General features: G+C 39.8%; 1 long non-coding RNA gene across 1 annotated transcript; it reads right to left on the bottom strand.

Annotated features, from left to right (window-relative positions):
- On the bottom strand, positions 5,641 to 13,164 carry LOC109844985. The gene is made up of 3 exons (XR_002248185.1): positions 13,013 to 13,164; positions 6,596 to 6,673; positions 5,641 to 5,817 (listed from the first exon to the last, which is right to left on the bottom strand). It is a non-coding gene; the product is annotated as an uncharacterized LOC109844985 (long non-coding RNA).

The raw sequence follows: 13,173 nt of genomic DNA, 5'->3' as shown, positions 1-13,173 counted from the left end.
TGTAGCAATAGAATATAAAGACATTATAACTGATTTTATAAACTATTATGCTTCTAGTTCTAGTTCTGGTAGCACTTATGGAATAACTGAAGATGAATGGACAGTTATATGTAATTTAAATGAAATGTTACAAGTTTTTTATGATGCTACCATGTTATTATCTGGCTGTTATTATCCAACCATTACTTTAGCTGCTTTACAAATTTTAAATATTCAAAATTTTTTTGATAAATATCGTTTGGATGCTACTTTTGGACCTATGGTTTTTGAAATGGAGAGCAAATTTAATAAGTACTTTAGGCCTATTCCTCATATTTTTGGTTTGGGGGTTCTTATTGATCCATGCTTGAAGGATATTGGCCTTCGAAGTTTGTTACAGTCATTGTATGGTGGACAGGTTATAGACTTAGATGATGGAACCACCCTGAATGCTACTACTCATCATTTACTTATTAGAAATTATTTTCAAACTTTATATGATGAGTATGCAGCTAGACATGGTGTAGCTGCACAACAGTCTGCAGCTTCGGTTTCTTCGAGCTCATCCCGAGCCCGAGGTAAAAGTGTAAGTTTTGATAGGTATGCAATGGTAGCCGAGCTAACTGGTGGATCTGGACTTGGATCGTCATCATCGGAGGTTTCTGAAATAGATGAATATTTTTCTGCTTCTTTAGTTAGATGTCAAGGAAATGCTTTAGATATTTTGCAATGGTGGAAAGTATATGGATCAGTTTCATATCCTATACTTTCCACCATGGTTCGTGACTTACTAACAGTGCAGGTTTCGACGGTAGCTTCGGAATCCGCCTTCAGCACAGCAGGTCGTTTGATCGACGATCATAGGACATGCTTGGATCCGTATACTGTACAAGCGGTGATGTGCTTACAAGATTGGTGGAGGTACGAGAAGCGAACGCAAGGCATCGATCGGATGGCTGGAATTGAAGATAAATTTGAAGAATTGGGACTAGCAGATAGATATAAAGAATAGATTGTAGTTTTTATATCTTAGCTTAAAATTTGTAAAGAATTATTTTGGAAATAATTGCAAATGATAGTGATATAGGTGAGTAGGTGCCAACCTAGTTGGGATTTACTTATCTATTGTGATGCGATTAATTCCAAAATAAATTTGTACTTGTAATTTGTAACTGATTTATCAATTATTAATAAAGAATTTGTTTTTATCATTTTTTATTTATAATTTATGTCATTTTAAGTAATTAATAAAATTATTGTTTTTATTATTTTTCTTATCTTTTTTTATAATTTAAAATTTAAATAAAATTAAAAAAATTTGGGAAAAAAAAGGAAAATCAACCGGGCCAGCCCGGAACCCGGCCCGGTCGGGCCCGGGCCCGGGCCCGGACCCGGCCCGGATTTTCGAGCCGGGCCGGGCCGGCCCGGATGGACAGGCCTAATCACAAGGAGTGATCCGAGCCTTGTAAAGGAGCACGAAATATCAAAACTATTACATATTTGACATATCTATGACTCGGAACATTCTACATGTTGCGGAGTGTTCTCATAAGATTCGCGCTTCCATATTAATATGACCCAGTAAATCGCTTCACAATGAATCGGATCAATTATGGTCACTGAAGTTAGGGGAGAAAATTAAGTCACGAGTTCTATACTTTTAGTTATTTTATATATTCTATCTTGGGCCGTTCCATGTCCGACTCATTTGCCAGAAATTGGGGATGGTTGCATAACTAATCCTTTAGCTTGATTAAATAAACCAATTTTGTCTTAGCCCAAGTATCCTAAGTCTTATTAGTACATCATATGTGATTTTAATTGGCCTGAGGCCGTTATAAAGGAACAAGTTGCACCGAAATGGAATTTTCTTTTTGTGTTGCGTGTAGTCGATGATCGAACAAATTATTTTCTAGGGTTTTTTTTCTTAGAAACGATCTTAAAAATAGGGTAATAACACTGGTAGAAAAACGAGCAATCTATACGGAAATTTCCGTCTAGGTTGCTCCATTTCCCGTCTAGGTTGGTACAACTAGACGGAATTCCATCTAATTTGTTCCGTCTAGTCTGATTTCGTCTAGGTTGGGGCAAACTAGACGGACATCAATGATACGGGTGTATCTTCTTCCTTTCTTCGGGAGCTTAGCGATCCTCACAGGTGCTTGAGGATAGATGATTCTCATGGTATCTTGAGAATAAAGACGTGAATGAAGTCGTTGAAGGCGGCAACGTCAAAGAGTACGGGAAAAACTGCAGGAAACACTTTGGACTTCCAGCGGTCGACCACACGTGACGTTGTGGTCAACCGCGAACGTGCACAACTCAGTAAAAGTCTTTGGACTTTTCGCGGTCGACCATGATGGGTTCTGCGGTCGACCGCCAAACCCTGTAGTCGATATTGAGTTTCTGTCATTCTGTCCGATCGACCGCGATGGGTTCTGCGGTCGATCGCCAAACTCTGTAGTCGATACTGAGTTTCTGTCATTCTATCCGGTCGACCGCACATGTCTCTGCGGTCGACCGCGAGTCAGGCTGGGCCAGACTTCCAGTTTCCTGTTCGCTTTAGGTTTTGTGTTTGATATATATTAAAACACGACTTTTCTAGGGTTTCATAACCAGATTGTATTCAGAAATGAGATCAGGGAGATTGTTCTTTCATCTAGAGAGATTGTAAGAGAGGGATATGTAATCTATTATTTCTCATAATCTAGATAATGTATTTTCCTTCGTCAAGACTGAATTGTTCTTGTGTTTTCTATTGTCTTCGTCTCAACCCACTCTTGATAATTCCGCGATCAAGGGTGCTCGTCCGGCGACTCGTATCAAGTTGGTATCAGAGTGATTAGATCATGTGAAGGGGGGATCTGTGTATGGTCCTTACTCGATCGTAATACAAGAAGCTAGACGAGATCCTTATTTCTTTGGAAGGAGTTCAGAAATTAAGGAAGAAGAAGATGACTGAAGGGGATAGTTCAGCGAGACTTGATGCATTGGAGAAACAGATGGAGACAATGAGTTCGACTCTCACACAGCTCGTCAATCTTTTCCAAGAAAAGGATAAAAAGGAGGAATCTTCTTCGAAAGGCAAGAAGAAACTTGTAGAATCCGATAGGGAGTGCGAGGAATCTGATTCTGATAAGGAGACCGAGATTGTCAAGACTGTTCCGCATCAAGGGGGTAAGGGTTCTTACCAGAATTTAAAAATAGACTTCAAGGTGGAGATTCATGTTTATGATAGGAGTGTCAACGTCGAGAGGCGTGATGATTGGATTGAGCGGATGGAGACATATTATATCCTCTATGGATATTCATTCAAGGAGAAGCTCATGTTCGCGACTTTAAAGCTTTCGGGGCATGCATTGACATGATGAAAATCCTATTGCAAGCAGGAAAGGAAGGCGGTATCGTGGAACAAGTTCAAGAAACTATTACAGAAGCAATTTTATCTGGTGGGATTCCTTAAGAAGCGTTGGTACAAGTGGTACGGCTTTCACCAAAGAGTCAATCAAACCATTCAAGAATATATCACGGAGTTCCAGCAGCAGGCGGTGATCCTCAATATTGCGACGGAGGAATATTCTGTGTTGATGAAGTATATGGCGGGTTTGAGCGAGTATATTCGGAAGGAGATGAAGCTATTCACAGTGGAATCTATTGCAGAGGCGAGTGTGAAGTCTATTGCCATTGAAGACAAGCATAAGAGGAGCAACGAATCCAAAGGAGAGGCTAAACAAACTGGAGGCGAGTCTAGTGGTTCTCAATCTAAGGAGGAGAAGAAGAAGGATGATTCAGGAAAAGCAGAGATGATTTGTAATCATTGAGAGAAGACATAACACGTAGTTGATCGGTGTTGGGAGAATTATCCTTATCTCAAACCAAGGGGGTTGAAGAAGAAGGAGGAGAAAAAGGCATACATGATAGCTCAAGTTCCGAAAGAAGTCCCGGCGATAACAGAACCCAATAATAGTATTAATCTTATGACGGGGAAACAGATCACGAAAGAGGATGACGACCCTAGAGAGCAGCTCTTTGTTCTTAAGTTGCAGGTCAATACCAGTTTGGTTGATGTCATAGTTGATCCAGACAGTAAGAAGAATTTGATATCCGATGCCTTGATTCGGAAGCTGAGTTTGAAGACAGTCAAGCATCTAAAGCTCTATCCATTAGGGTGGATTCAGAAGGAGACGGGACTTAGTGTAGTTAATTAATACACTTTCAGATTTGCACCCCATGAGTCGTATATTGACGAGGTCACGTGCGATGTGGTTTCATTGGATATTTGTCAGGTTATACTGGGCAATTCCTATTTGTGGGATAGATACTCGATCTACGAGAGGCGGGCTCTGAAGTACACATTCACCAAAGATGGTAAATAGTTCATATTTCGTTCAACATCTCTTTTGAAGGAGACAAACTTGGTGATGGTGAATCGAGCGAAGAGGCTAGTGAATGCAAGCAAGAAGTTTGTTGCGCTATGCATTAGTTCTTATGAGGAGCCGCTGAAAGAGGGTTGCAATTTAGAGCGGAAGGTGACTACGACGAGACGTGGGATGAAGAAGTTGTTTCCGATCGGACGTCGAGACTAAATTCCTAGCAAGGCCAAGTGGTTTAGAAAAGAAGGAAGCGCTCGCGAGTTCCCTCGGCTACAGTTCTAACTTGAACGGAACTTCAAGTTCCTAAAAAAGGGAGCCATTATACGGGTGTATCTTCTTCCTTACTTCGGGAGCTAAGCGATCCTCATTGGAGTTTGAGGATAGATGATTCTCATGGTATCTTGAGAATAAAGACATGGATGAAGTCGTTGAAGACAGTAACGTCGAAGAGTACATGAAAAACTACAGGAAACACTTTGGACTTCCAGCGGTCGACCGCACGTGACGCCATGGTTGACCGCGAACGTGCACAGCTCAGGAAAAGTCTCTGGACTTTTCACGGTCGACCGCGATGGGTTCTGCGGTCGATCGCAAGGCCCTGTAGTCGAATATATATATTAAAACACGACTTTTCTAGGGTTTCATAACCAGATTGTATTCAGAAACGACATCAGGGAGATTGTTCTTTGATCTAGAGAGATTGTGAGAAAGGGATTTGTAATCTATTATTTCTCATAATCTAAAGAAAGTATTTTCCTTCGCCAAAACTGGATTTTTCTTGTATTTTCTATTGTCTTCTTCTCAACCCACTCTTGATAATTTCGCAATCAAGGGTGCTCGTCTGGCGACTCGTATCAATCAACCTAGACGGAAGTAAGAAATCCATCTAGGTTGGCGACTAGACGGAATTCCGTCTAGGCTGGTACTGTTGCTACAGTAGCAACCTAGACGAAATTCCGTCTAGGTTGCTTCGCTATAGTAGTTTTTTGTGTGTGCAGAATCTATGTTCCAATTGCTATATAATATCCAACACCAAATTATGTTCATATCCAACCCAATCTAACTATATTTCAATTTCAAATACAATTATATTCAAATAATACATTCACCAAAATACTAGAGTGTAACATAAATTATTTACATAGATCAAATACAATTATATTCAAATAATACATTCACCAAAATACTAGAGTGTAACATAAATTATTTACATAGACAATAACTAATTTTCACACGACATTCACCAAAATACTAGAGTGTAACATAAATTATTTACATAGACAATAACTAATTTTCACACGTCAATGATTTATACAATGAAAGAGTTCACAAAACCCATGAGAAAGGTAAATTTACAGATGTGAAGAGAAGTAGAGACAAAGTAGTATTATTCCCAATCAGAATCAAAGAAACTGACATCCTTCATTCCAGAGTAGTATACATTCTCCAAACGCATGTCATCCTCCTGTATCAATACAGGATAAAAAAATCCAAATACGAAACATAAAATCCAATAGAACAAACCAATGGAATAAAAAACATAAGCAAGCATAAACATGAGAGAACAAAAAGCTTCTCACAATTCACAAATGTCAAACGTCATATCCAAAATGTAATGAAAGGTATTATAATAAACCAATGTCATTGATTTAATTCACTATTGAGGCATGCAACAGGCCATGGAGGTCATTGTCAAGTCCATTGAGTATTTTGAGGGAAAAATAATTTATGAGTTGTATAACTTGATTGAAGAACATGGATTGATTTGGGTCTTAACAATATGCAACCTGAATGCAATTATAGTTGGTTCTAAGTTATCGTGCAAATGCTTTATGCTTGTGATATGGAGCATAAAAGAATGTAATCAGCACTGGTTTACTATGTACTAAGATTCACTTTTAATTGATGAATGGGCATTAAAATCGATACTCAATACGGACATTAACGTAAACAAACGAAATGTGGCATTAACGTTGATAGTCAAAATGAACATTGACGCTCACAAACAAAATTCGGCATCAACGTTGATACTTAGAACTGGTAAAAACACCCACAAAATGAATTCGGCATTAACATGGATACTAAAAAAAAATGAATTCAGCATTAAATTGATCTCACACATGTTTTCCTGTACATTTACTACCCAAGTTTTATCCAGCACAGCAAATAATATGCAAACATGGAGGAAAAATGAGGGCAACAAACATGAAAGAAAAGGAGTTGCAGAGGATCGAATAACTTACACCGGAGGAGGCTGTTGACTTTCAACAAGAAACATGTGAACAAGTTCACTTCCAGTGTTATTGCCAGATCCATTGCCACTGCCAAAAAAAGAAAAAGAAATTAGATTCAAAAAAAGGAAGAAATAATAAAGTCAATTTTTGATTCAAACCTAGTCTTCACAACACACGCACCTTTTCTCTTTCTGTATATATTTAAGAGCACTGGTTTCATGATTTGTTGTATTAATGCCTTTTAAGTACTAATGCCTACATATTTGGACACGGACCTGGGTGGGCAATGTTGATACCTATTTATCATTGGTTGGACATCTAAAGCTTCAAAATATTTTGTTCATGGCATGACTGACCAGTAAAAAAGAACCCAGCATTAATGTCAACATTCTGAACATGAAGAGGCCATCCCTTCATAAAACAAAGAAAGCTACAGATATCATCTTTAAATGTACCCATAAATACCTTGTTTCCTCCAAGTAAATTGCATGGGTAACTTTACATTATGCAGCAGTCTCAAATTCAATGCATTATGTAACGTGTAATTTCTTTCCTCTTATTTTTTTAGTTGTGCGCCTGATGTTAATTCCTTCAATATTTTATCTATACGTAAGTTTACAAAATCCTTTTTTCTCCTTTGTGTATCTCATGACCTTCATGCTAATTAAGAAGGCGATTAGTGAGGGCTATGAATGTTATTGGCACTATAGTCTTGATTATATTACCACTAAACTGAGTACAGTAGTAGTATTTCTTATTAGAATTCATCACCAACTTAGATTATTCTAGAACAACTTTCTAGAACTTCTTTCTAGTAACATCCTACAAAATATCTACCATGAAGTTTCTAGGAAGATACAAGTGTATGGCTAGTATTTATTCTTCTAGAAACTTCTTAGTAATGTATGGCTAGGATTAACTCTTCTACACACTTCCTAGCCCTCTTAAACAACTATAAATAGGGGTCTTGTGCTCTCATTTGGGCAAGCAAGCAAGCAAGCAAGAAGTAAGCTTGAAAGCTTGAGTGTGTAGTGTAGCCTTGTGTGAGTGTCCACCAAAATAAAGGAATTGTGTGAAAGTGAGGTGTTCTTGTAAGAACAAGTGTTGTATTCTCAAGTGTTCTATCAATAAAAGTTTCCTTTGTGTAGAGTGTTGTGTTCTTCAAATTCCATCAAAGTGGTATCAGAGCAAAGTTCGATCTAGCCGGGCCAATCGAAGGTGCTCGTGTACGAGATGGCGAACATGATCCAGCCACAGATTCCGAAGCTGATGAAGACCAATTACGACAACTGGAGTATCCAGATGAAAGTCTTGCTCGGCTCGCAAGACTTGTGGGAGCTCGTGGAGAATGGCTACACTGAACCAGAGTCACTTGCAGCAGAAGCAACTCTCACCGCCACACAGAAGAGTGAGCTGAAGGAGGTCAGAAAAAGAGACAAAAAAGCTTTGTTCCTAATATTCCAAGGCGTAGATGAATCTGCGTTTGAGAAGATTTCCAATGCCCTGTCCTCTAAAGAAGCATGGGAGATTTTACAAAAATCCTATCAAGGTGCGGAAAGAGCCAAAAAGGTACGCCTCCAAGCATTAAGAGTTGAATTTGAAAATTTGAAGATGAAAGCTACAGAATCAATATCGGATTATTTTAGTAGAGTTCAGACAATAACAAATCAAATGAAGAGAAATGGAGAAGCAATTAATGATGTAAGAATTATGGAGAAGATACTTAGGACTTTAGACTCTAAATTCAAATATATTATTCCGGCAATACAAGAGTCTAAAGATCTTTCCGAAGTATCTATTGATGAGCTGCAAGGTTCTCTGCAAGCTTATGAACAAGATATAAACATTAGTTCAAATCAAGCGGAGAATCTAGAACAAGCCTTGCAGAGTAAGATGACTATCAAAGAAGATAGTCGAAGAGGACGTGGAGGCTACAGAGGCAGAGGCTCATTTCGAGGTGGCTCAAACTTCCAGCAAGGTCGTAGGAGACAGTACCAAGGAGGCCATGAAAATCAAGATCGAAATAGAGATCGTGAACGATCATTCGATCGAGGACGAGGTCGTGGCACACGAGGACGAGGACAAGGAAGAAGTTACCATGAGGACAGATCTCAGCCACAGTGTTACAAATGTAAGAGATACGGTCATCTCAGCTACGAATGTTGGGAGAAATCAAATCAAGTGGCAGAAAGAAGCAACTTTGTAGAAAGGGAGCAGGCAGACACTTCAACAGTCCTGTTGACGTACCAGGAGAGCGAAAGCAAGAATAAAGATATCTGGTATCTAGATTCAGGTGCCAGTAACCACATGTGCGGCATCAAGGAGTTCTTTACCGAGCTGAACGAGATGGTACAAGGAGATGTCACTTTTGGAGATCAGTCAAAGATTCCAGTAAAAGGCAAGGGAAATATAATGATCCAGACAAAGACGGGCGAGAACAGGTACATCTCTGATGTCTACTATGTTCCAGCATTACGAAATAATATTTTGAGCCTAGGCCAGCTCCTTGAAAGAGGCTATGATATACATCTAAAAGACCTTGCCCTCACTATTAAAAATAAAAATGAAGTTATTGCAAAGGTGAACATGTCTAGAAATAGACTGTTTACCTTAAATATTCATGCTGACCCTGTCAAGTGCTTGAAGTCAATCATAAAAGACGAGACTTGGCTCTGGCATCTACGATTCGGGCATCTCGCTTTCAGTGGCCTGAATCTTCTATGGAAGGAGAAAATGGTAAAAGGATTGCCGCAAATCAACCATCCGAACCAGCTATGTGAAGGCTGTATGAAGGGCAAACAACATAGAAGAAGTTTCGAAGTTGGAAAGTCAAGAAGAGCAACAGAGTTGCTACAATTGGTCCACACAGATATTGCAGGACCATTTGAAGTCATCTCTCTTGGAGGAAACAGGTATTTTCTCACATTTATTGATGATTATAGCAGAAAAACTTGGGTTTATTTCCTGAAGGAGAAATCCGAAGCTCTGGAGAAATTCAAAGAATTCAAGGAGATGGTAGAAAAGCAAAGTGGGTACCACATCAAAGTGCTCCGATCAGATCGAGGTGGAGAATACACTTCGAAGGCATTCAACAATTTCAACAAGCAGTACGGGATAATTCATCAACTCACTGCCGCCTACACACCACAGCAGAATGGCATAGCAGAGCGGAAGAATCGTACCATTCTTGATATGGTCAGAAGCATGTTGAAGAGCAAGTACCTGCCAAAGACTTACTGGGCTGAAGCCGTGGACTGTGCAGTTTACCTCCTCAACAGATGTCCGACAAAGAGCGTCAAGTTCAAGACACCATTGGAGATGTGGAGCAACATCAAGCCAAGTGTCAACCACCTGAAGGTGTTTGGGTGTATTGCATATGCACACATCCCGGAGCAGAAAAGAAAGAAGTTGGACGATCGAGGAGAAAAGTGCATATTCGTTGGGTACGAGAGGAGGACAAAAGCATACAAGCTCTACAATCCAGTTACAAAGAAGATGATCATTTCAAGAGACGTGGAGTTCGATGAAGAAGATTATTGGAAATGGACCGATGAAGATAAAAATATTAAAGGTATGTTCTTTGAAGATAATGATGATGACTTGCAGGAGGTTGGAAGACCAGAACAAAGTCCACCTAATAGTCCAGCTCCATCAACCCCAACATCAACGCCGACATCATCCAGCTCAAGTGAAGGAAGCTCTTCAGGGGGAGCAACAAGGAGGATGAGAAGCCTAAGAGATCTGTACGACGATACAGAGCCTGTCGAGATGATGGATGACTACACACTATTCTGCTTGTTTGCAGAATGTGATCCGGTCAGCTATGAAGAAGCTGCTCAAGAAGATAAGTGGAGAAAAGCCATGGATGACGAGATCGAGGCAATCAAGAGAAATGACACATGGGAGCTCACTACCTTACCTGAAGGCCATAAACCAATCGGAGTAAAGTGGGTGTACAAGACAAAGACAAATCAAGATGGCGGAATCGAGAAGTACAAGGCCAGGCTTGTTGCAAAAGGCTATAGTCAGCGAGAAGGAGTTGACTATGAAGAAGTGTTCGCACCAGTCGCGAGGATCGACACCATCCGACTCATTATCGCATTGGCAGCACAGAACCGGTGGAAGATCTACCAGATGGACGTGAAGTCTGCATTCCTGAACGGCTACTTAGAAGAAGAAGTCTACATCAAGCAACCACCAGGGTACGAGGTGAAGAATCAAGAAGACAAAGTCTACAAGCTGAAGAAGGCATTGTATGGACTGAAGCAAGCGCCCAGAGCATGGAATGCCAGAATCGATGCATACTTCCAGAAGAACGGATTCCATCGGAGCCCGTATGAGCACTCTCTCTATACCAAGAAGAAGGATGAAGACATCATGATCGTATGTCTCTACGTGGACGACATGATCTTCACCGGCAACAATCCGAAAATGTTCGAGGAGTTCAAAAAGAATATGATCAAGGAGTTCGAGATGACTGACATTGGAGAAATGTCATACTTTCTTGGAGTAGAAGTGTCGCAATCAGAGAAAGGAATCTTCATCTCTCAGAAGAAGTATGCAAAGGATATCCTTCAGAAGTTCAACATGAGCAACTGCAATCCAGTCGCAACTCCTGCAGAAGTCGGAGTGAAGCTGAGGCGAGACACACCAGGAAGCTATATTGATCCAACTCTATACAAGAGTTTAGTCGGGAGCTTGCGCTACCTAACCATCACCAGGCCCGACATAGTGTTCGCGGTAGGACTGGTGAGCAGATATATGGAGGAGCCAAGACAGGAGCATTTCAAAGCAGCCAAGAGAATTCTCAGCGATTATGGTGGAGATTTAGATGAAAGAAAGAGCACATCTGGCTACATGTTCAATATCGGATCAGCAACATTCTCATGGTCATCAAAGAAGCAGTCTGTCGTCGCTCTATCAAGTTGCGAAGCAGAATACATAGCAGCATCGACATGTGCGTGTCAAGCAATATGGCTCAGGAGTCTGATGAAGGAATTGCAACACCAACAAGAAGCACCGACAGAGATTCTCATCGACAACAAGTCAGCTATTGCACTTGCCAAAAATCCGGTAGCACATGGACGAAGCAAATACATAGAGACAAGATATCATTTCATCCGACATCAAGTTAAAAAGAAGACTGTGATGCTGTCATATTGCAAGTCTGAAGACCAAATCGCTGACATCTTCACCAAGCCACTAAAGACAGAGACATTTTTGAAGCTTAAGAAGAAGCTTGGACTTGTGAGAAATGAAAGTTGGTGATGAGGGGGAGTATTAGAATTCATCACCAACTTAGATTATTCTAGAACAACTTTCTAGAACTTCTTTCTAGTAACATCCTACAAAATATCTACCATGAAGTTTCTAGGAAGATACAAGTGTATGGCTAGTATTTATTCTTCTAGAAACTTCTTAGTAATGTATGGCTAGGATTAACTCTTCTACACACTTCCTAGCCCTCTTAAACAACTATAAATAGGGGTCTTGTGCTCTCATTTGGGCAAGCAAGCAAGCAAGCAAGAAGTAAGCTTGAAAGCTTGAGTGTGTAGTGTAGCCTTGTGTGAGTGTCCACCAAAATAAAGGAATTGTGTGAAAGTGAGGTGTTCTTGTAAGAACAAGTGTTGTATTCTCAAGTGTTCTATCAATAAAAGTTTCCTTTGTGTAGAGTGTTGTGTTCTTCAAATTCAGAAACTACTAACAGTTGCATTATCTGCTTTTAAGTCCATATAATGTCTTCGAGTTTATCAATTCTATCTATTCAGTCTGTTTCATCATTAAAATATGAGTTTATTTAGCTTGGGAAACATGATGGGGTGTCCTTTGCTCCTTAAGTGAAAAATGATGTGGTTCTCCATCTGAAGTGGTTCGTAATATTATGTGTTCCTGAAAGAGTCAAGAATTTCAATGGTTTTTCCTTATTCTGTATTTTTTCCAGTGTATTTTTAAGGATAACATGGTAATGTTCAGTGGATAACATGGTTATCTTCAGTGAGTTATCGTGAGCTTTCCTTGTTTTTCAGACAGTTTTATAGAAATTTATACACATGTATTCAATTCGCACCTCATGATCTAAAAGTTTCATGGAAATAGTTTAAACATGAACTTGCAAACTTATTGCGATTTTCAACGGTAGAATCCATAAGTCATCAGACTTGCTTTTATATTCCTAAACAAAAATAAATTTAAGATGCTTGCACATCATGAATTATTTACCGTTCACCTATCATGCTAGGTTGTTCCAGACAAATTCCACATGGAATAAGTACCTAAGCGCCAAATTAGTATACAATTCCAATTACACTGCTAATGTCAAAAAGAAATAAAACATAAGGAAGAGAATTAAGCTTACTGAAGCGTAGGAACAATTCTATTAATTTTAAAAATAATTCATAAATTTAAAATAAAAAATAAAAATTTTACCTGAATGGGGACTGCAAGAGAGGGGGACGTGGTTGAGGACTTGCGGGAGCGGTGGTGACAAGATAGGTACAGCGAGAGAGGGATGCGGCTGTGGGTCAGTCGAGAGAGAGAGAGAGAGAGAGAGAGAGAGAGAGAGGGAGGGAGGCGGGGGAGAGGGGGGG

The sequence above is a fragment of the Asparagus officinalis genome, chromosome 6 (genome assembly GCF_001876935.1).
Source record: "Asparagus officinalis chromosome 6, Aspof.V1, whole genome shotgun sequence".
Lineage (NCBI taxonomy): Eukaryota > Viridiplantae > Streptophyta > Magnoliopsida > Asparagales > Asparagaceae > Asparagus > Asparagus officinalis.
This window is presented reverse-complemented; position numbering and strand designations above follow the sequence as displayed.